The sequence below is a fragment of the Hyperolius riggenbachi genome, chromosome 4 (genome assembly GCF_040937935.1).
Source record: "Hyperolius riggenbachi isolate aHypRig1 chromosome 4, aHypRig1.pri, whole genome shotgun sequence".
Classification (NCBI taxonomy): domain Eukaryota; kingdom Metazoa; phylum Chordata; class Amphibia; order Anura; family Hyperoliidae; genus Hyperolius; species Hyperolius riggenbachi.
In genome coordinates, this window is record NC_090649.1 from 121,430,899 (window position 1) to 121,454,985 (window position 24,087).

At 45.2% G+C, this 24,087-nt stretch overlaps 1 protein-coding gene across 4 annotated transcripts in view; it reads right to left on the bottom strand.

Annotated features, from left to right (window-relative positions):
• ZBTB38 (zinc finger and BTB domain containing 38) overlaps window positions 1-24,087 on the bottom strand; it is a 135,535-nt gene that overhangs the window by 91,509 nt on the left and 19,939 nt on the right. For 2 of the 4 annotated variants that reach the window (XM_068280486.1, XM_068280488.1), the window contains exon 2: window positions 21,055-22,022. The gene's annotated coding sequence lies outside the window, so the exon portion shown is untranslated. The remainder of the gene's footprint in view (window positions 1-21,054; window positions 22,023-24,087) is intronic. The other 2 variants (XM_068280489.1, XM_068280487.1) reach the window with 2 other exon arrangements.

Sequence of the window (24,087 nt, forward strand, 5' to 3'; positions counted from 1 at the left end):
CATCTCCCTACTATATTTGGTACCCTCCAAAAATACTAGAAGATAAAAATAAACTAAATTGGAATCTCCTCTCCTCTCCTCTAGTGAGGGAATGAGTGTTAAAGCTGGCACATGGTTCTACAATTAGTTCCCAAATCTGAGACTACAAAACGTCCTGAAACTGTAAAAAAATATGCAAAAGTGGAGTCCGCACAATGTCGGTAGAATCTGTATATCTTTTTAGTCATTACACACAACAGGCTAAAACCAGCAAAACATGCTGACATGTTTCGGGCGTTACACGCCCTTAATCATAGCATAGGCGAAAGCGAGAAAGGGTGACTCATATATAGAGTGAGGTTACACCCGATATCACATGCTCAAATGACCCCACCCACAAAGAAAAGTGCATATAGAAAGTCACCCTTTCTCGCTTGCGCCTATGCTATGATTAAGGGCGTGTAACGCCCGAAACATGTCAGCATGTGGTGCTGGTTTTAGCCTGTTGTGTGTAATGACTAAATAAAGATATACAGATTCTACCGACATTGTGCGGACTCCACTTTTGCACAGTCTTGGATTTGAGGTTTTGGCAGCCTGCTTTCCTGCACTGTCGGCAGACGGAGGTTGTGAGCGGAGCTCCATATACATTGTGTCTTCTGCTGTTTTCTCTGCTCCCTCCATTGGATTTATTCTACACAGAGTGCTACCATCACCACCGGGCATGGCCCAACCAGAGCAAAGAACTTTGCGCAGCAATGCTACTCCATGCATCACAGGCAAGGACAACACATCTATCAAATTGCCATCCACTACATCATCCAGGAAACCAGTGTCCTCCATACATGCCGTACAGCGCAACTTGGACATGGTCCGCAAACTAGCTGCAGCACAAGCAGCAGCGCAGGCAACAATAGGAACACAGTCTCCTGTGACACTGACATCCTCTTCAGCTGCAGCCAGCATCGACAGTGTACCTGCTCAGCGTCTATCTCCGGCTCCTCCTCGGGTTGAGGGTGCTGGACGGGATCCGGCTTCTGCTGCCTCTGCTGTCCTGTCTTCGGGAGGAGATCTCCTCGTTGGTGGAGTGCGCTGTCCCCCAGTTGCGGAGGAGGCAATTGCGGACAGGACTTCCTGGATTTCCGGCGCACATCCGATGACGTCAGAGCTGGGTGCGCGTTCCAGGCCATCAGCCTCACGCAGGCTGTCTCTGGACGCACTACCTCTGGGAGGGAGCGTTCCGCTTGCCCCCGCCGAATCTCTGGTAGATTTTTGCCGCTGACCAGCCTGCCTTCTTCACCCCATTCAGCGGAGGCCCCTGACCTTCCCATGGAGGTCCGACCGCACTGCGTGCAGCTAGTGCGTGGTCTCTGGGACAACCTCCGGGATCACCCTCAGGATTTGCAAGCCACAATGGATCCACTCCATGGGGTTCCACAGTGGATCACAAGGTTAGTGAACTGGGAACAGTGACTGGTCCATCTACCCTGTCTGCTGCAACACACCCCATGATACATGCCTTCCATGTAGGAGCACTCCATGGGGTTCTCTTAGTGGCTCACAAGGTCAGTGAACTGGGGACAGTGACTGGTCCATCTACCCTGTCTGCTGCCACACACCCCATGATACATGCCTCCCATGCAGGAGCACATATGCCACAAACTGATCACTCCATAGTTGGTGCTCTTCATACTGATGGTCCACCAGGGTGTGTGACTGGGTCTGACATGCCTACACAGGGTCCCATTCCTTTGCTGAACTCTGGTCCCTCTGATGATCACCTAATCACACTTGGTGACCTGGATTATGATCCTGAACGATCCTCCAAATTTGCTGCAGTATTCTCGAGACATTTGGGGGCCACTCTTAATTCCAATTCAGAGGCAACACTCAAATCTGCCTTCATACAACTTGAGAACCTCATGCTGAAAGAGACTAAGGTTTGGTGGGATCTTACCAATCTCAAGCAATACGTGGCGGACAATATTATTCCGCGTGGCTTGAGAATTAGGAAGGTTCCCACTACCATTTATTCAGATAATTTCGTTATACAGTGGTGTGAAAAACTATTTGCCCCCTTCCTGATTTCTTATTCTTTTGCATGTTTGTCACACTTACTGTATTTTTCGGACTATAAGACGCTCCGGACTATAAGACGCACCTAGGTTTAGAGGACAAAAACTCAGGAAAAAAAAAAACATGCTAAACCTGGTGCGTCTATAGTGCAGGGGCGTTTTGTAGACATTTTTTCCCCCAAGCTGCCTCTGTTCAAGATACACTAACCCCTGCTGTCCCCACTAGCTAGACTAAGTACCCTAATTTACTCCTGATGCCTCCACTAGTTACTACACTACACACTACACTATACCAGTATCACTACACTACATTCAACTAACTCCTGCTTCACCCCCAGTAACATTACACTACTTTAAACTCTTGCTTTCCCCACCAGTAATAACTAACCATTACATCTAAAGGGTGGAGGATCTCACCTATCCAGGTGTCCAGTTGGGAATCCGTGCTTTCTGTGTCCTCCTCCAGCTGCTGAGGTGATCCTGATGCAGTGTGCTTCTTGGTGCAGGCCACTCCATGGCAGGGTGGAAGCAGTGTGATCCTGGCATCTTCTCTCTTAATCCCTAGTATTTGCTGCAAGGGGGAAGCCTCAGTGTGATCCCAGCATCTTCTTTCTTAACCCCCGGTACTTGCGGTGGTGGGGGCAGCCTCAGCGCGATCTCAGCATCCTGTCCCTCAACCCCTTGTACTTGCTGCGGGGGGGGGGGGGGCCTCAGTGTGACCCCAGCTACTTCTTTCTTAATCCCTGGTACTTGCAGGGGTGGGGGCATCCTCAGTGCGATCCGGCAACTCTCGTGATCCGGCAACTTTCAGCGCGATCCAGCAACTTTTCCCCTAACTCCCGGCACTTGTGGCAGGCAGGCTCAGCTCGATCGCAGCATATCCCCTCTGGGTACTTTAGTGGCGGGGCAGAAGAGAGGCAATCCCAGCGCTAGCCGCAGCCACTGTCCGTCCTGATGCCGGTGTACTTCCTTGTTTACCAGCGCCCCCTCATGACGTAGGACGCACGTAAAGGAAGTTAGGGGAAAAGTTGCTGGGTCGCACCGGCTCACGCTGAGAGTATCCGGATCATGCCGGCTCACGCTGAGAGTATCCGGATCGCGCAGAGTTGCCGGCTCACGATGAGAGTATCCGGATCAGGCCGGATCGCGCAGAGTTGCCGGCTCACGATGAGAGTATCCGGATCAGGCCGGATCGCGCAGAGTTGCCGGCTCACGATGAGAGTATCCGGATCAGGCCGGATTGCGCAGAGTTGCCGGCTCACGATGAGAGTATCCGGATCGCGCTGAGTTGCCGGCTCACGCTGAGAGTATCCGGATCACGCCGGATCGCGCTGAGAGTTGCCCCCACCGCCGAAAGTACCAGGGATTAAGGAATAAGTAAATGGGGTCACACTGAGGCTCCCCTCCAGCAAGTAACAGCATACCAAGATCGCGCTGAGGCTGCCTCCCCCGCCGCAAATAGCAGAAGTTAAGAGGGGAGATGCCAATACTGCAGGAGGATCAGCTCCGCAGCTGGAGAAGGAGGAAACAGCGCATGGATCGGTAAGACCTTCTGCTGCGCTTTGTGCATCAGCTTGAATAGGGCACATTCGGACTATAAGACGCAGTGACTTTTCCCCCCCACTTTTGGGGGAGAAAAAGTGCGTCTTATAGTCCGAAAAATACGGTAAATGTTTTGGCTCATCAAAAACCATTAACTATTAGTCAAAGATAACATAATTGAACACAAAATGCAGTTTTAAATTAAGGTTTTTATTATTTAGTGAGAAAAAAAACCCTCCAAATCTACATGGCCCTGTGTGAAAAAGTGATTGCCCCCTTGTTAAAAAATAACTTAACTGTGGTTTATCACACCTGAGTTCAATTTCTGTAGTCACCCCCAGGCCTGATTACTGCCACACCTGTTTCAATCAAGAAATCACTTAAATAGGAGCTATCTGACACAGAGAAGTAGACCAAAAGCACCTCAAAAGCTAGACATCATGCCAAGATCCAAAGAAATTCAGGAACAAATGAGAACAAAAGTACTGTAACTGAGATCTATCAGTCTGGTAAAGGTTATAAAGCCATTTCTAAAGCTTTGGGACTCCAGCGAACCACAGTGAGAGCCATTATCCACAAATGGCAAAAACATGGAACAGTGATGAACCTTCCCAGGAGTGGCTGGCTGACTAAAATTACCCCAAGAGCGCAGAGAAAACTCATCCGAGAGACTACAAAAGACCCCAGGACAACATCTAAAGAACTGCAGGCCTCACTTGCCTCAATTAAGGTCAGTGTTCACGACTCCACCATAAGAAAGAGACTGGGCAAAAACAGCCTGCATGGCAGATATCCAAGGCGCAAACCACTTTTAAGCAAAAAGAACATTAAGGTTCGTCTCAATTTTGCTAAAAAACATCTCAATGATTGCCAAGACTTTTGGGAAAATACCTTGTGGACCGACGAGACAAAAGTTGAACTTTTTGGAAGGTGCGTGTCCTGTTACATCTGGCGTAGAAGTCACATATCATTTCATCAAAAGAACATCATACCAACAATAAAATATGGTGGTGGTAGTGTGATGGTCTGGGGTTGTTTTGCTGCTTCAGGACCTGGAAGGCTTGCTGCGATAGATTGAACCATGAATTCTACTGTCTACCAAAAAATCCTGAAGGAGAATGTCCGGCCATCTGTTCGTCAACTCAAGCTGAAGCGATCTTGGGTGCTGCAGCAGGACAATGACCCAAACACACCAGCAAATCCACCTCTGAATGGCTGAAGAAAAACAAAATGAAGACTTTGGAGTGGCCTAGTCAAAGTCCTGACCTGAATCCTATTGAGATGTTGTGGCATGACCTTAAAAAGGTGGTTCATGCTAGAAAATCCTCAAATAAAGCTGAATTACAACAATTCTGCAAAGATGAGTGGGCCAAAATTCCTCCAGAGCGCTGTAAAAGACTCGTTGCAAGTTATCGCAAACGCTTGATTGCAGTTATTGCTGCTAAGGGTGGCCCAACCAGTTATTAGGTTCAGGGGGCAATTTCTTTTTCACACAGGGCCATGTAGGTTTTGAGTTTTTTTTCTCACTAAATAATAAAAACCATCATTTAAACTGCATTTTGTGTTCAATTATGTTATCTTTGACTAATAGTTAACGGTTTTTGATGAGCAGAAACATTTAAGTGTGACAAACATGCAAAAGAATAAGAAATCAGGAAGGGGGCAAATAGTTTTTCACACCACTGTAGAGTGGAATGCGATTTTGAGTGATTGTTCAATCAAATTGATTAAATTGATTATTGTGTATGAGGAACAACGATTGGTCGACTTACGATTGCAGGTTTCAGAGGTCAAAAGGACTCTTTCAAAGCTCGACACGTTGCAACAATATGATGATTTGAATAAAAGACTTCTGGACAACGTGTCGAGATTAGAGTCTTTGATCACTGATACCAAACGAGTCAAATATCTTCGGGATGTAAATGATTACAAAAAGGGTGTTGTCTACGAGTGGGGTCGTTGGGAGGCCACTTTTCGGGTCACCAAGACCTACCGCCCGTCGACCTAGAACCAAACCCCCTAAAAAAGTTACCTTTAGTTCACCCGAAACGTCAGACTCCCAATCAGAGCTATCGGATGCCTCTGGAATACAGGTATATGGGGCAACTGGGGGCACAGATTCTGTCATACCTTCCCACAATCAACCATCAAAAAACCAGCAGCCCATTCTTTCTCTACCCGCTCATCAGAAGAGACACAACAAATACAAAAAGAAAAAAAGTCGAGGCGGACGAGGAGAGGGGGTGTAAAACATACTAAACATAGATGGGTGACTTCGGATTCTGACCATGACAGTCATACCGTTGTCAATCTTTCAGCCACCATTTTGTCTTCTTCAGAGGTTGCATTACTTTCACGGGGGCTCTCGTTTGCCCCCACATCACATTTTGATGTGTTCTCTACACTTTTGGACGTGAACAAATTTGTCAGGTCTGTCCTCCTGAGAAAGCACTTCATTGACGGGCGGACTGCGGATTTGGTCGAGGATAACATTGCGGTCAGTGGAGATATGGTCTTGTCTGATATAGGAAACTTTGGGGACACTAAGTCTCTCTTGTCATTAGAGTAATTGCTCTCAGAGACGGTCCCCTTGGTCTCTGAAGATGATGTAAGGCCTATCTCTATCCGCAATCCAGCTTTCTACCCGACGGCGGCCCGCAGTCCCCCCGTCGACAGGGGCGTATCTGGGTAATATAGCGCCTATGGCAAACAATGAAATTGCGCCCCCCCCCCCTCTCCAGTCAGAGCCCCCATCCCCTCTAAAAACAGCATAATTTCTCATGTACATGTGTTACGGTTACTTGTGTGTTTTGGCTCAGGATATTGCTGATGTTACTTTTTTGGAAATATCTCGTTATTCACTCTCTGTCCCCTGTTCTAATACTAAGCAAAGTGCACCCTACATGCATAATTTAAGTAGCCATGATCCCCAGATAACAGCATTAATCTGATTTGAGGTCTGAATGACAGGGAGGCATGGAGGCAGGCAGGCAGGCCGGCCGGCCGGTGGAGCACAGTGGCAGGCATGGCGCCCATGGTGCTGTGGCGCCCATGGCACAAGCCATGCCTGCACCCCTCTAGATACGCCTCTGCCCGTCGATGCTTTCCAGGAGGTTATTGAGAGAGAGCTTCTAGAATTAGCCTCTGCCAGGACCTCAGGCCTCCGCGGTAACCTCTCTCCTGTTGAAAAGCAGGCCCTCTCCTCCCTTAAAGCAAATGCACGCATCATCATTAGGAATGCGGATAAGGGGGGAGCAGTGGTCGTGCTGGACACTGAGGTTTATCGCATAGAGGCATTGAGGCAACTCCGGGATTTAGTCACTTATTCTCCTTTGAGATGTGATCCTTGTAATGATCGCTGCTGCAGCAGCTATTGCTGGAAGTAGTAGTGCTGCAGCTCAGGCAGTTCTGATCTATTTCCATGCAAGCTGCATAGCTTTGTCTGTCTTTCCCTGCTGTCAGCTTGTGACTGATTATCATTCACCTGTGTGGGAATCTGCATGTCTGCTCCCATTGGATGACCTCAGTATAAAGATCTGCTTCCTGCAGGGTTTCCTTGGGTTTTCATAGCTTCAGTTTAAGCCCGTCTTGCTGTCGCTTCAGCCCCCGATCGTGGTTCTTGTTCTAAAGATACTTTGCTGGTTTTGCATCATATATTGGTTCATTGCCAATATATATGCATACCAGCACGTTTATTATTTTCCTTGTATTCGTGTTACGTTGATACATCAGTGTCGCTGATATATACGTACACGAACTGTTTATTTCCTGTGTTCAGTTAGTCAGTTTTCCAGCACGTTTTGGTAGTTTGCGCGTACCATGAGCACCCGTGCTGAGCTAGTTATCCTGTTCCTGGTCCTGTTTGTGGATTGCGTTCATCTCTGCGAAGAGATAACAAATCCTTCTGAATCCTGTTCTGTTACTGTTTGTGGATTGCGTTCATCTCTGCGAAGAGATAGCGAATCCTTCTGAGTCCTGTTCCCTGTATTACTCCAGTCCTAGTCAGCGTTCCTGCTTATGTCATATATCGGTTCATTGCAGATACATACATATGTTAGTCAGACGTTACAAATAGTTTCATTGATAGCTGTAATTGTAATACGCTAGGAAATCATACTTATTGTATATTTATCTGTGTTACGTTCATCTATCTTGATCCTGCTATTTCCTGACTATCCTGTCCTGTCTTTGTGAGGCACGCCATCGCCGCAACGCATTGGCTGCCTCATTCCAGTCTGTCTGGTTTTGGACGCTTGCTGTCGCTAAGTAGCCGCTAGCTAGCAAGCGTTCATTCTGTCTACCTGTCCTGATCTCCTCAGTTCTGGTTTATGCGCTCAGCGCTACTTTGCGCTGAGACGTTATAACGAAAGCATTGTTTGTGGCTGTCAGATCTGCACCGGCTCTGTGCGCCACAATCTCCTATTGGAGTCACTCCTCCCCTCCACTATACTAGGGATAGCCTGTTTCTTTGTGCTAGTGTGTGTACCTCCTCCACGTCAGCTCATGCGTTGCATGCTGACTGTGGAGAATACACCACCAAGCCTTACATTATGAAAACCCCATTACCAATCCCCATTGTGGGGGGGATTCCCAGAAAGTATGACACAGTTAATTATGGTTCCTGTTCCTTTAAGAAATTTGAAGAACTTAACCCTGAAACAGAAAATGAGTTTTTCTCTGAATGTGCCAGGTTCCTGGCCAATCCCGATCTCCAAGCGACTCCTGTTTCAACCTGGGCACTCCAGCTAGTTTATATTTTGTTTAAAGGGCAATTGCTTCAGTGGGCATGTGATGTTCTCAATCATTCCGATTTGAATGAGAGACCGCTGGAATTTCTAGCGTTTGTGATCCATAACTGGTTGCGCATAGATCCATTGCCTTTTCCTCTAAATGAACTCCTGGCAGCATGCCCATCAGCTGCTCCTTCAATTGTTTGCAAAAATGATCAGCAAGCAGAGAGTGTTCCTGATAATTTTCCTGCAGCCTTGAATAAATCACCAAAAACAGCAGGGAAAACAGCAGGGTCTAAGGCAAAACGCAAACGTTCTAAGAAACGTGTCCGATCTGCAGAGTCGTTATCCTTAGCGACTGAGACCTATAATGAGATTCTGCCATTAACAGATAATGAAATGCAATTGTCTTTCAGGGGAGTTAAATGGACTTATGAAACTATTAATGAACTTTCATCACTGGCTAGGGAAAATAAAGATTTTTGTTTAAAAGAATTATCTGAGTATGATTATGAGGAGATATTACAGAGTATTGAACAAATCAACTTATTTGTGAAGCAAGGAAAGTTTGCATACACTACAGTTCAACACTTGCTACAGGTATTAGAGATTCTTAAGAATAAGGAATCTGCCAATCACCTGCTAATTAACCCAATATATGTCCCTGCCACAATCATATCTGCAAACTGTGATCTGCCTGTTAAGTATGCTTGGAATCCTCCATTTGAGAAAGGAGAGATGGAAGCTCTGGTCAATGAATGGAAGAATGATTCAAGTTCATTTTGTCAATTTTACAGTGCAAAAAGTGAATTAGTATTGAATGCATGCATTAAGTCTGCCTATAACCTAATAAAAACTGGTGTGTGTGGGTATGACTTTGTGGCTCCATTGATCGATGTGTGGAAAATGATTTTGGATGATTTTTATGCGATTCAATCAGTTGATACCAGGAAAGACACACTGTCAATTGGAGACTGTCCCACTTCTCCAGTTACTGAGTCCCTGCCATGTCTTGTGAATGTTCCTGTAACTCCACCCTGTACCATGGATAACTTAGTGTTACTTCCCAGTAAAACAGAAGCCACTGATACTTTCTTAACTTTGCCCTGCACAAATTTCTCAGCAGAGAATCCAGAGGTCCTGCTGACTTCTGAGTCCAGTCTAGCCAGTACTCATGAGTCTTTGTTCAGTGAAACAGACACCAGAAAAATCTTGCCTGTCTCTGCAAACACTTCTGCAGAAATTACCCGTGTTAATAAAGTTCAACTCCTGTCTGATCCAGCAGATGCCAATAGATGCACTACATCAGTTTCCGAGTCCCAGCAATCCTGTCCAGAAACCTCAGAACCCCAGCATCTGAATTTTCCAATTTTACAATTGAATGGTGATTCAGATGCGCAAACATTGTGTCTTGATTTTCCTGTTTCTACACCTCGCTCTAGTTTCGTGAATAGCTCAGAGCATCTGCTCTGTGAACCTGAAATCACAGAATTATTACCTTGTTCAGAAAATGTTCCAATAAATTTGCCCTGTACCATGAATTGTGCAGTAGATCTCTCCAATGAAACTCAGGTCACAGAATCATTATGCTGTCCAGCAGGTGCTTCCATGGTTTTGCCCTGCAATATGGACTGTTCAGTGATCCTGTCCAGTGAAGCTGTGGTCGCAGAGTCTTATGCTTCACCCAGTACTTTGGATATTTCAAACCCTCTAGCAGAGGAGTCTGAGGCACTGCTTACCTCAGTTGGTGTTACAGTAATATTCACTTGTCTAGCAGCTGTTTTGGAATTACAGTCTGCTCTAATAAAACTTGGTGAATTTCTGCCCAGCAAAGCAGAAGCCATTGAAATATTGTCCTCGTCAGCAATTGTGTTAGATACCTTGCCCTGTACACAGTCTGATTTAACCAATGTTGTTGAGTCCCTCTCCAGTGTTGTAACAGCCGAGGAACTCCAGCCCTGTCCTCTGAATGTTTCAGAAGTCTTGCCCTGTAACATGGATAATTCTGATTCTCTGGTCAAAATAATAGAAATCTCAGAATTTCAGTCTGGTCTGATGAGTGTTCCTGAAACCCAGCCCTGTATCCTGAAAGATTCTGGTTCTCTGGCCGCTGTGGCAGAGGTTCCAGAGTCCCCTCCCTGTCCAGGGAATTCCTCAGTTTTGCCTAGTCCAGTGGGGGCTGCTGCAATACTGACTTGTTCTGCAGCGCCTCATGAGCTCCAATCCAGTGTATTAAATGAGTCTCTGTCCAGTCCAGAGGTAGTTGTGGAGTCCCTATCTGGTTCAGTGCATACATCAGAAGATTTGTCCTGTCTTGTTAGTGCCCCTGAATCTGATTTGTTACTGACTTTGCTGGAATCAGCGACATCTAAGTCTGATCCAGCATTCTCAAGTAAAAGTCCAGTAGTTGCGAAGTTTAGTCATGATGATTTTTTTTTGGCCAGTCCTGGTTTTGGTCCTGTCTTGGCTGACCCTGAGGCTCACAGTTCCTTGACATGCCCAGAGGTTTCTCTTGTGCCGGTGTGCCCAGATGTTCTTTGTGTGCCAGAATGCCCAAGTGTGTCTAAGGTGTTAGCGTGCTCTGATGCTTCCTTAGTGGGAACACGTTCTGATGTTGCCAGTCTGCCTGCATGCCCAGAGATGGTTCTGGTCCCTGAAAGCCCTGATATTGATGTTTGTCCTTGTGGCCCTGACTCGGGAATTGCCCTAGGTTCCATAGGGGTTCTTGATAGTTCTCCATGTGAGCCTAAGGGGCATTCTGACCTATGGGGATCTCTTTGGAGCTTCAAGGTGTTCTGGGAGGTCTCTGAGAAAACTTGTCCTGGTGCCTTGGACTGGTTCAACAGTGGGTTTTGTGTTGGTAAAGACAGTACCGGTGGGCATTGCAAAGGCTTTGGCGTTTCTGAACGGTTCCTGGAAGGCGGTGGGTATCGCTCAGGGAATTTCGGAGGGCTTTCTTCTGGAAATCATGGTTCTGATGGGTGTCACATTGGGGCTTGTAGTACTGATGGGCATGGTTCTGTAGGTTCTGGTTCTGATGGGTCCAGTCTTGTGGGGACTGATTCTGGAATTCGGTCTTGCCGGGCTGTCCCGGTCATCATGAATTATCAGTCGGACTGTTTTGTTGGGAATTTCAGTTTTGAAAAGCGTCTGGAATCCGCTTTTAAGGGCGGGGGTACTGTAATGATCGCTACTGCAGCAGCTATTGCTGGAAGTAGTAGTGCTGCAGCTCAGGCAGTTCTGATCTATTTCCATGCAAGCTGCATAGCTTTGTCTGTCTTTCCCTGCTGTCAGCTTGTGACTGATTATCATTCACCTGTGTGGGAATCTGCATGTCTGCTCCCATTGGATGACCTCAGTATAAAGATCTGCTTCCTGCAGGGTTTCCTTGGGTTTTCATAGCTTCAGTTTAAGCCCGTCTTGCTGTCGCTTCAGCCCCCGATCGTGGTTCTTGTTCTAAAGATACTTTGCTGGTTTTGCATCATATATTGGTTCATTGCCAATATATATGCATACCAGCACGTTTATTATTTTCCTTGTATTCGTGTTACGTTGATACATCAGTGTCGCTGATATATACGTACACGAACTGTTTATTTCCTGTGTTCAGTTAGTCAGTTTTCCAGCACGTTTTGGTAGTTTGCGCGTACCATGAGCACCCGTGCTGAGCTAGTTATCCTGTTCCTGGTCCTGTTTGTGGATTGCGTTCATCTCTGCGAAGAGATAACGAATCCTTCTGAATCCTGTTCTGTTACTGTTTGTGGATTGCGTTCATCTCTGCGAAGAGATAGCGAATCCTTCTGAGTCCTGTTCCCTGTATTACTCCAGTCCTAGTCAGCGTTCCTGCTTATGTCATATATCGGTTCATTGCCGATACATACATATGTTAGTCAGACGTTACAAATAGTTTCATTGATAGCTGTAATTGTAATACGCTAGGAAATCATACTTATTGTATATTTATCTGTGTTACGTTCATCTATCTTGATCCTGCTATTTCCTGACTATCCTGTCCTGTCTTTGTGAGGCACGCCATCGCCGCAACGCATTGGCTGCCTCATTCCAGTCTGTCTGGTTTTGGACGCTTGCTGTCGCTAAGCAGCCGCTAGCTAGCAAGCGTTCATTCTGTCTACCTGTCCTGATCTCCTCAGTTCTGGTTTATGCGCTCAGCGCTACTTTGCGCTGAGACGTTATAACGAAAGCATTGTTTGTGGCTGTCAGATCTGCACCGGCTCTGTGCGCCACAATCTCCTATTGGAGTCAGTCCTCCCCTCCACTATACTAGGGATAGCCTGTTTCTTTGTGCTAGTGTGTGTACCTCCTCCACGTCAGCTCATGCGTTGCATGCTGACTGTGGAGAATACACCACCAAGCCTTACAATCCTACTGCGGAGTTCAGCAGGCAGTTGCTTGTGCTCCTGTCCCTAGGTAAAAGTCTGGGGGTGATCTCCAGGCGACTAGCAGAGTATCTCGCCGTTTCTTCGCTTGTTGTCCCGGTGTTTCATCATCTGCCCAAAATCCACAAACAGGGTTTTTCCCCAGAGGGCAGGCCAATTGTGGCCGGGATTGGCTCTCTGGGGGAACGCCTGGGAAATTGGGTAGATGAACATCTACAGCCCCTAGTGCGACGTCTCCCTGGTTATATATGAGACACCAAGCATGTGCTTAGCAGTTTACAGCATTTTCAATGGCACGACAGCTACAGTTGGATTGCCATTGATGTCAAATCATTATACTCCTGCATCCCACATGCTCTTGCTCTGGATGCTCTTGATTACCATATGGCGAGATACTCTGCTTTCTCTGCGGACCTCCAGTTCTGCGTCGGGCGTGCTGTCCAATATCTGCTCACCCACAATTATTTTCTTTTTGAATCCGATTTTTATTTACAACGCTTCGGAGCCTCAATGGGAGCAAAATTTTCTCCCTCACTGGCTAACCTATATATGGGCTGGTGGGAGGAGCTCCACTTGTTTAGCGATTCAAATATGTTTTCGGGTCATATTGTGTGGTATGGCAGATATATAGACGACCTGCTGGTCGTCTGGGACGGCACGCGTGACGAGGCCTCACATTTTGTGGAGTTCATGAATGCGAATTCTCTAAATTTAGTGTTCACCTCCCAGTGGACCCCCTCGGAGGTCAATTATCTTGACCTCACATTGAGGGGTGACCCCTCTTCTGCCTCTGTGGTTTCTGGCACCTACCGTAAGCCCTGCAGTGGCAACTCCACCCTGAGGGCTAACAGTTGCCACCCATCCCATACCATCCGTGCGGTTCCCGTGGGTGAATCGATCCGGGTACGCCGCAACTGCTCTGATGGTTCAGCCCTTGGTTTGGAGTTGGATGCTGTGGGTTCTCGTCTTGCGAAACGTGGTTATCCTAGATGGATGATAGAGAGGGGGAGGAGGAGGGCCCTGATGAGAACTAGGGAGGAACTATTAACCTCTGGTCCCCGTCGGACATTGTCACGTCCCAATACAGAAACTATTTTTGTGACTACCTATAGTCAAGAATATAACCAAATTACGCAGATTGTGAGGAAGTCTCTGCCCGTGTTACAAGCAGAAGAAACTCTAAACCAGATAATAAAACAGGGAGTTAGATTTGCGAGTAGAAGGGCTCCCACACTCGGGAGCATTCTATCACCCAGTCTCTTTCCCTCCAGTGCACAACGGCCCTGTTGGCTGACCACCCTTGGTTCCTACAAATGTAATTTTTCAACCTGCCATTATTGTGCTGTACATAAGCCCACGAAGTCATTGTAAGCCCAATTGTCATGAAGGTATATTACTGTTATTTTACTATGTAAGGCCCAGTACACACCAAAAACCTAAAAGAAAAAGAGGTTTTTGAAGCAGATTTCAGAGCGATTCTAGGCATGTTTTTTGGAGCGTTTTTGTGTAGCAGATTACAAATATTGTTACAGTAAAAGCTGTTACTGAACAGCTTCTGTAACAAAAACGTCTGGAAAACAGCTCTGATCTAGTGTTTTTCAGAGCTGTTTTCCACTTTCCTATACTTTAACATTGAGGCAGAAACGCCTCAGAAATCTCAAAAATGCTGCAGCCCCCGAGTTTGCGTTTGTGGAAAAAACGAACTGCTCTGGTGTGCATCATCCCATTCACTTTCATTAGCCAAGCGGTTTTCCCCCTGCAAGCGTTTTAAAAAAAACACCCCAGAACTGCTCTGGTGTGCACCAGCCCTAAGGGCTTATTGGTCGGACACAAAAAACCCAGAAACATTACACATATATTTCCAAATAAAATATTGTTGTCATACATTGTGATAGGGACATAATTTAAATGGTGTAATAACTGTGACACATGGGCAAATACAATATGTGGGTTTCAATTATGGTAGCATGCTTTATTTTAAAACTATAATGGCTGAAAACTGAGAAATAATGATTTTTTTCCATGTTTTTCTTATTATTCCCATAAAAATGCACTTAGAAAAAAATAATTGTTAGCAAAATGTAATACCCAAAGAAAGCCTAATTGGTGGTGAAAAAAACAAGGTATAGATCATCTTGTTGTAATAAAGTTATTAGCGAATAAAAGGGGGGAATGCGGAAAATTGCTCTTGTCCGTTAAGATGAAAACCCCTTGGGGGTGAAGTGGTTAAACTTGAGGTGCCCATTAACAGTGCAATTATAGCGAACAATTGACTTTTGATCCGATAATTGTGATCAGAAGGAAATGATTGGAAATCATCAGGCCCATATATGGGATAGAAGATATAACCAATCCAATCATCTCACATAGAAATGATTTGCAAAACTGATTATAAAACAATTGTCTGCTGTCGATTGGCACCAGCAACTCTCTCCAATCCGATCACAATTATGAGGATTGTAGACATGGAGAGATCAATGGTGTGGGCACTATGGACTGCATGCAGCTTGGGACCGAGGCCTCCTTCTAATACAAGGGCTGCTTCTTTACAGCAACTGTTGTTATGACCACCATTGCTAAAGGAATCATAAACGTGTTGGGGGCCATGGAGGGTTCATGATTGAATCTGGGGGTCCCTTTTAAAGGATTAATCAGCCAATTTATAAAAAAGCTGATTTACTTACCTGGGGCTTACTCCAGCCCCTTGCAGCCGACTGTCCCACTCTGACAGCTCCGCTCTCTGCTGCCAGCCCGGGGTCCCCGCAAAGGTGCAGAGGATGACCTGCGTGAAGCTGTCCATCAAGCCCACGTTGTACGCGGCATACTGCGCCTCTGCAGTAAGCCGCTGACAATGTGGCCTTGATTGACAGCGGCGCTCGCGCAGGTGCAGGGATTCTTGGATGGCGGTAGAGAGTGGAGCTGCGGAGTAGGACAGTCGGCTGCAAGGAGCTGGAGAAAGCCCCAGGTAAGCAAATCAGCTTTTTTTATAAATTGGCTGATGAATCCTTTAAAAGGGACCCCCAGATTCCATCCATGGCCCTCAACACTCCTGGGCACCGGAGGGTGGAAAGAGCCCCTAATCCTAAACCTAATGGTGTAAACAATGGCTTTAGGGGAAAGGGGGAGGCTTTGCCACACTTGCAGAGCTGCCTCACTTCATTCGCCATGCAGGCTGGTATAGCTCAGGGTGCGGAGCCCCACGCAGTCCAGGCCCTGAATTCTGGCTATACCAGCCTGCATGGGTGACAAGGGTTTAAAAAGGCTGGGGACAGGGGAACCCAAGCTGTCCATTTTCTTAAAATGTTTATACAGAACCTGGAACTTGGTATATATTAATGTGTACCACAGCAAAATGCAATTTTACAGTGTTTATAAAACACTTTTTGTTAACATTTTTTAAAATACATTTTCTCAAAAACTATAAGGTCTTAAAAAATTATTCCACTATTCTCCCTAACATACCTAGCAAATTTAGTGACAATAGCATGTATAGGGGCTTTGCTATCTACCGTTAAAGTCAGCGCTATTAACTTTAATGTAAACTTTGGTTTGCACCAATGTTTTTCACAATTTATGCAAAAAATCATTTACAACTGCTGCGTTCATAATCTTGCGTAACATGTAAAACTTATGTACAGGTATGTATTATGCAAAATCAAAGAAATTTTGAAATCGTAATTACGTGTAATTGCAATTGCAAAATTCTGCACAAAATTCCATGTAATTGAAATTACTACCATCACTAGTAATCACTGTTGTAACGTTGGAAGGCTGGCGCTACACAACTCAGTGCTTAGTCCACACTATAAGTTGGCATGAAGTCCCTATCTTGAGTTGGATTAATCTGATGCACACATGCGATCTTCACAATATGACAACCAGGGGATGACACCACCACACCCCATGTGGTACGACTCACCAGAAGACCTATAATGCAGGCCTATTCAAGCAGTGGGAAACTTCAAGGCCATCCCACAAGATTCATAAGAGTGTTTATATGGGCTCCCCCCAGTGTGCTGAGCACTGGCTGACTCTGTTCCCTCTCTCCTTTGTTGATCGGTGCACTAACGATCCATGTTTGCACTGCAGAGCCCTGATGCCACTACAGCTGTATCACTGTTCTTTCCTGCTCTCAGTTCAGCATCTATGCTCCACCCAACATGTCAGTAATGACTCATCAGGGGCACAGAGGTGCATCATAAGTGTCCAACAAACTCTATGCAAATATTATATCAACAAACTTGTGAGTGCAATAAGGTTTCTTAATTTAAATAAATTAGTATGTTTTTACACTGAGAAGTTTTTCTGAATATGCTAAATATTGAGGACAAGTGTTTACATCCCAGTGTGTTATAGTGAAGAGGACACTGCATGTGTTTGGAACCTGCCAGAATAGTTAGGGGCGGCCTTGAAGTGTCCCACTGCGTGAATAGGCCTGCAATATAGTCTTCTCATCCGGTGAGTTGTACCACATCGGTGTGGTGGTGTCTTCCCCTGGTTCTCATATTGTGAAGATCACCTGTGTGCATCAGAAGTGCCAACTTTTAATGTGGAGCGAGCACTGTGCTGTGTAGCGACAGCCTTCTAATGTTACAGTATTTATTTATTATATGAAGGAGGCAATCCAGCTGGACATTTTTTTTGTAAATGGTGGACATAGCTGAGTAGTGCAGGCGTTTTTTTTGCAGTTTTAATCACCAGTACACACATGCATTGAAGGACATGTAACAAATAAAAACAAAAAAAAAACACGTTTATCAAAAAATATATTTTATTTTTAGTAAAAGGAAAACACTTTGTTTTTTTTTAACACTTCCTAGCATATAAATGTCTGCTTGTTGAACTATAAAAGGAGAGAAAATTAAAAATTTGTTTGAAAACCTAAAAAGCGAATTTATCTGGGATCTGAAGGGGGCTGCCAACTTCACCAACATGTTTATGAATTTAACATTAAAAGAGCACACAATAAACACTAAGGCCCCATTCACACCTAGAATCCCAGTGATTTTTTTCACGTTAAATGCAAAAAAAATCACTGAATGAAGTAGTGTTTTGGGAGTGATCACGATTAGCGGTTCTATACATGCTAATCGCGATCGCTCCTGAATCGCCGGCAAAACGCTGCATGTAACGCATTTGCGGTTAACGCTAACTGCAAAACGATCGCGGCAGTGAGAACACTGCCATAGCATTACATGGGCTAGCGGTTTTTATAAACCGCTAGCAGCTTGCGGTGAGCGGGAATCGCGTGATTCCCGCTCAAGTGTGAACGAGCCCTTACGCCTTCATAACCACACACCCACACCATGTGGAATGGGGGGGGGGGGGTGTCGGTCTATGCCACCAGTAGTGAGCACAGTTCTGTGTGGGGAGGGAGTGAAGGGAAAGGAGATTTTGCCACTCCCACTCCTTGCTGAGGAAAGGCATAGTGTAGCTACTAAAAAGGGGTCCCACATTTTTGCTGGATCTCCCTCTGCTTGTTACTGAAGTCAGGAGTTACTATCCCCTTCACAAGAAATCACATGCTTTTATTAGGGCTCACTCACACTGGACAATGCATGCATGCAGGATTGCAATTTTGTGCTATATCACATACGTGGGCGGCTTCGATTCGATTGACCACAATGGGAAGATACGTTGCGCGCTCTAGGATGTTCCTGGCTATGTTACATCGCAATGTGCAGGAACGCACACTGTAGTCTATGGACTTTCATGTCACACGCATTGTGGACATTATGCCATGACTGACAGCATTGCACATAAGTGTAAATGAGCCCTATCCCGTTTGTTTAGCAGTGTCTTCTTTACAAAACAAAAACATAAATTAGATGTAGATTATCAGTTTACCCCTGCTTCATGCAGGTCTAAGGTTTGCCCAAGCTGGCCATACACTAGGTGATTTTACCTGTTCATATATGGCAGATTCAATCACTGTGGCCGAATCTGCTATAAATTGCTAACGCAAACATTGCCGATCATCGATTTTCATCAGAAATTGATCGATTTGGTCGATCATGCAGAACAGAAAATTTTGCTAAAACGGCAACGCTAACGGAGTTCGATTCTGCAACGACTGACGCAAAGTAACGGCAGTACACTCACCTGTCCCACTGGCAGATGTCCTCCCATGTCCAGTGGTTTACGTTATGCTGCAGGACTCCTCCTCCCTGTGTCCTCTTCTCTTCCTGGTCATGTGGCACAAGCTAAAGTTCAAACACTAGAGCATACAAGCCGGACCGCTAGTGTTTGAACTTCAGCTTGTGTCAGCTGACCAGGAAGAGAGGAGGACACGGAGTGGAGGAGCAAGAAGTGACATGGGAGGACATGCGCCAGCGGGACAGGCAAGAGCTTTGCTGCTGGAAGGAAGGAGCACAAATGGGAGTAGATCTGGGTGGTAAGGCATGCGCTGGCACCTCCACAGAATTTAAATAGATTTCATGCTGAAATCTATTGAAAATCTGTGTACAGTGGGCAGACAATACATCCCTCTCTGATCAGATACATTCCACGACGGATCTATCTGATCTCGACATGGTGGCCATCTTTAGGTGTATCGCCACCTTCTGTCACTCATTAGAGGCAGCTGAAACAATGTAATGAATCTTTAAGTTATACTAAATTAGACAATGTACAGTATGTGTTATTTTGTGCATATGCACCAATTACTGTGAATAAATAAGGGTATAAATTAACAAAACAAAACAAAAAAAACAAGAAAAAAAAGCCTTTTCGTGGGCATTGAATACCAACAGACAGAGCAATTCAGCATCAACAAAATCCTAAAAATATGATAAAGCAGGGAAGTTAGAGACACTACCAAAATGTAGTACATCAATCTCTTTTGTATCTCCCAGCTGGCTTTATAGTTAATGTGAATGGGAACCGCATTTAAAAAAAATGAGACAGATACTTACCCAAAGAGAGGGAAGGCTCTGAGTCCTATAGAGCCTTCCCGCTCCTCTCCTGGTCCCCTCATTCCGGTGCTGGCTTGCCCGGTAGCATTATTTGACTAAATTAGTCAAATACTGCTTTACCCGGCCGAAAGAGGCTTCAGAAGTCTTCAGGGAGCCCGAGTGCTCCTGAAGAAGGGCCGCCCTGTACTGCACCTGCACAAGCACGCTCTCTTGCACACTCACGCCTGTGCAGTATGGAGCCGCACGTCTTCTGGAGGACACGGCTCCCAAAGACTTCCAAATACCCTTTCGGTGGGGGATTGAAACGGGGGGGAGCCAGCACAGGATAGAGAGCACCGAGAGAGGAGACGGAAGGCTCTATACGACCCAGAGTCTTCCCTCTCCTTAGGTAAGTATTTGCTTCATTTTTTAAAAAAATGCGGTTCCCATTCACTTTAAGACTGTAACAATATCTGGGCTTGCCTGAAAATAGTAAATGAAGTTCTAATAGTTCTGAGCTGATAACAGTGTTATGATAACTTATGCAAATTTATGCAGCTTGGAATTGGATCAGTGAAATGGAGCTGCTGCCTTTGATTGACCAATTTCCAAGCTGCATACAATTGTATAAAACTTGCATCATATTAGGATTATTGGCATATGGTTGACCATCACTAGTGGTTACCATGATCCTTCTTGAAAAAGAAGGCAACTATCAAGAAATTATAGTAATATTTGTTTCATTTCAGCATTGTTCTCATCCTTAACAGTACTTATGTGTTCATGCTGACCAGTTCTGTATTTCCTATGCCAAAGTTCATTAGCTTGAATTCTATCTGGCATTACACACTGTATGCAGCTAGAATGAGGCATTGTTTCTAGAGTGTGATTTTACATTGTATTGTGCTTTAACTGGTGCATATATCATTGACCTTTGTCTTAAGCTAACCTATAGTGGGGTGGGAATTAGATACTTACCTTAGTATCTGGAACCCTCTAGATAGCCCAGAGGCTTTCCGAATCCTTATAGAGTCCACCATTCCAGCACAGGATGCCTCTTCATCTTTTGGCCAGTCACCCAGCCATGAAGGAGCACATACTGGCTGGGCATGCACAAGTAGGGTAAGTGCATGCCCAGGAGAACGAAGCTACTTGTGTATAGCTTTTTTCCTATGCATGAAGGCTTCATGTGCAAACCTTACCCGCGCATACCCAATCCAGATGTGCTAATCCATGGCCAAGAGCTCAGACTCAAGAAAACTATTCAACAAGCTTTTGTGGGATAGATTTAGAAATACTCTGCAGTCGAATGGTGGACTTCTGGGGAATTCAGGAAGCATCTATCCAGAGGCTTCTCACCACTGAAGTAAGTATCTAACTTTTTCTTCCTACTTCAGGCGTGCTTTAACAAACCTGTGGCAAAATTACAAGCACATACCGCTTGTAAGGATCATTTGACGTTCTCACTTAGTTAGCAGTTTGCCTGTTTTCTATATTTTCTGTTTCATGCTCAGCTGATGTATGCTTTGCACAGCATGGATATTGTGCAGTAAATTTGTCCCTTAGTTGTGTACTTCTCAGTCCATACACCACAGGGCTGAAACACTGTGCAAAGGAGAAGATAATAAAACTGACCACTTCCAGAACAGGTCTCTCCTTTTTACCACCGAACCAAATGCTTATAAAGGTTGGGATGATATGCAGAGCAACTTGTAGACCATGGATCAAAATGGTTCTTCTGGCCTGGTGATTGGAGTTTGTGAAATGGCCAGCTCGTTTCCCTTCTCTGTACATAACAACATAGGACACAAAGAGTAGAGTCACTAAGACGATGATGAAAACAAAGGCAGTAATTCTTGCTAGAGTGCTCGATAAAGTGGTTGGGCAAGACGGATCCAGTGTGATGGATGATTTTGGACCCTTTACTGCAATTTCATACAGTACCGACACAACTGGGTCCAAAAACGAGACAATCCACAAAACCACCATTATTTTCTGTTTCACCGCATGGACGAAGACCAGATACCTCAGTGGCCAGCAGACAGCAATACAAGTGTTCAGTGCCATTAAGACAAGTGTCATCAGTAATCCCCTTCCAATTGCTATCTGCACTGCAAAAACCATCCAGCAAACAATGGCAGGTGCATTGACTTGGAGAGCTCGTAAGAAACTAAAGACCGTTCCTGTCAAGAAGAATAAGGTCAAACACATCAAGTGGTGGCACAAGAAGAAGTATCTCACTTCCTTCTTTAGGGTGTTGTCCCTCCAGATGGTTTGAGTGATTAGGATGGTGAAAGTACAGCAGATTAGGAAGTCCAGCAGGTAGAAGGATGCTTTGATTAACTCGACGTCAGCCAAGATGGAAACATTGGAATTGTTCATAGTACAAATAAATTACACTCGGACCTGAAAAAGAAAACAAAAATGTGTAAGTTTTGTTTCTATGTGAACATTAACATATAGTTTTATCTTGTGTCTTGTTACTTCCTTTCCCTGTATACAAGGCAGTTTCAGTGAAGTAAGCAACGGTTTTATACCATCCCATTTCCAAAATGTTGTGACTGTGTAAAGTGGAAGTATAAGCAGAATGTGATGATTTTCAGACATTATATATATTTTAAGTGGGATAAAACTCTGACATACCATTCAATAAAAATGTGCTTTCCTACATTTTATTGCCCATATAGTTACCATATTTGATTTTCTGCACAAGTAATATTGTCTGTTTACAAATTACAAGTTCCCAAAGTACAGTTTATCTGCTTTGAAAGCTGTCGTTGCATTTTCTTGCATAGCTGCTGTATTTATATATTAAAATCCATCTAGTGGTCACTTCTCAGCTCTCTGCTTCTACAGCAGAGAGAGCTCATTTTTAGCACAGCTAAGAATGTAGCAGACAAAGGAATGTAAACAAACGATAATGTTATCACCTTTTTGCACCTGCGCAGAAGTACTCTGCAAGCACAGATTACTCCCAGGGACAGAAGCGCAGCAGGGGAGCGCACCTTTCCGGGCCGCACATGAGCAACGGAGCGCGACTCGGCTAGGCTTTCGTGGGCAATTAAAACAAAGGGTAATATCTGCGCAAAAGCTATTCAAGTTCCACGAGCTGCCCAGAAGTATAAAGTCCTCAGATGGATTTAGTGTAGATACAACCAATTCAACTTCAGCGCTGCATAGTCCTTTACAGTACTAAAATGACTCTATTTCATGTGGAGGGTGGTCAAATGAGATAACAATTGGTTGTTATAATAATATTATCTTAATAATGATTTTCTTATGCATCATGCCAACGAAAAATGTATACTAACAAAGAAAGAGAATTGGCTCTTGGGTGCATAAGAAATTATAAAACAATCTTTATTATCTTTACATGTATAATGACACACAAAATGAATAAATATATATATAACTAGAATCCCCTTTAAAAACAGTGAAAGAATCCCACTGGGCAAAATCTTTGGTATAGTGAGGCTGCAGTCCTCACAATACCCCGCAAGAAAAAAGAGTTCCACTCCAACAAAAACTCCACAGATAATAAATTATAGGCAAAAGAGGTTGGCTGATATGAATCCACTTGTAGGAAAGAAGCTGGCTGGGCCTAAAGAAATCCAGTCACATCACAATGAAGCTGGTTGTTAGGCATATGACAGGCACCCACATCATAAAGGGGTGTATATACATACTGTGACATGTGGCGTTCAAAAGGAGGCTCCCATAGAGCATATCAGCATAAACATGCAGGTCCCAGAGTCTGAGATCAAGAGCATGTGGCAAAGGACTGGAACCGCCACAAACTGTTTCTGTACGCTGACATGGATATGTGATTTCACAGTCCCCCAATCGCAGGGATGCAGAGCCTTAAGCAAAGATGGAAGGAGCACAAAGTAACAAGCCAAAGGCCCAATGAGGTAAATTGCCAGCAAGGATTCAGCAAGCAACAGATGACAGGCCAGCCATGCAAGGATTCATAGTTACCATCCCATGTGCGTAGATGGATCCAGATGCTGAAGCGTGGGTATGGAGTGGCTCACTGGATAATGCCCAGGGGAGATAGCTGCCGATATGCCTTACATGTTTCGCCGCACTAGCGGCCTTTTCAAAGGCAGGCAGCAGAAAGAAGCATCACCTCTGAACGCCGGAACGGCGTTTTTGAAAGCCGCTGCGGCCGCGCACGCCCCGCCCACTTCCGCCCACATTGAGCCAAAGCTCATGGGAAATGTGGGCGGCGACCCGCTGGAGCGCAAATGCGCTCCTACGCGTCCAAACAGGAAGCGACTCATCGCATCCCTGTGTGACTGAGAGCGGGACGCCTGGCACAGCCCAAAGGCGGGCGGAAGTTAGGGGAGGGGGGGCGACGGCCCCTGGCGGCAATCTGGGGAAATGTATAACTTTATTTGTCAAAAAAGACAAACAAGCCAGTTATCCAAATAAACCAACACAAAAACAGAAAGGTACAGTAATATTGCTT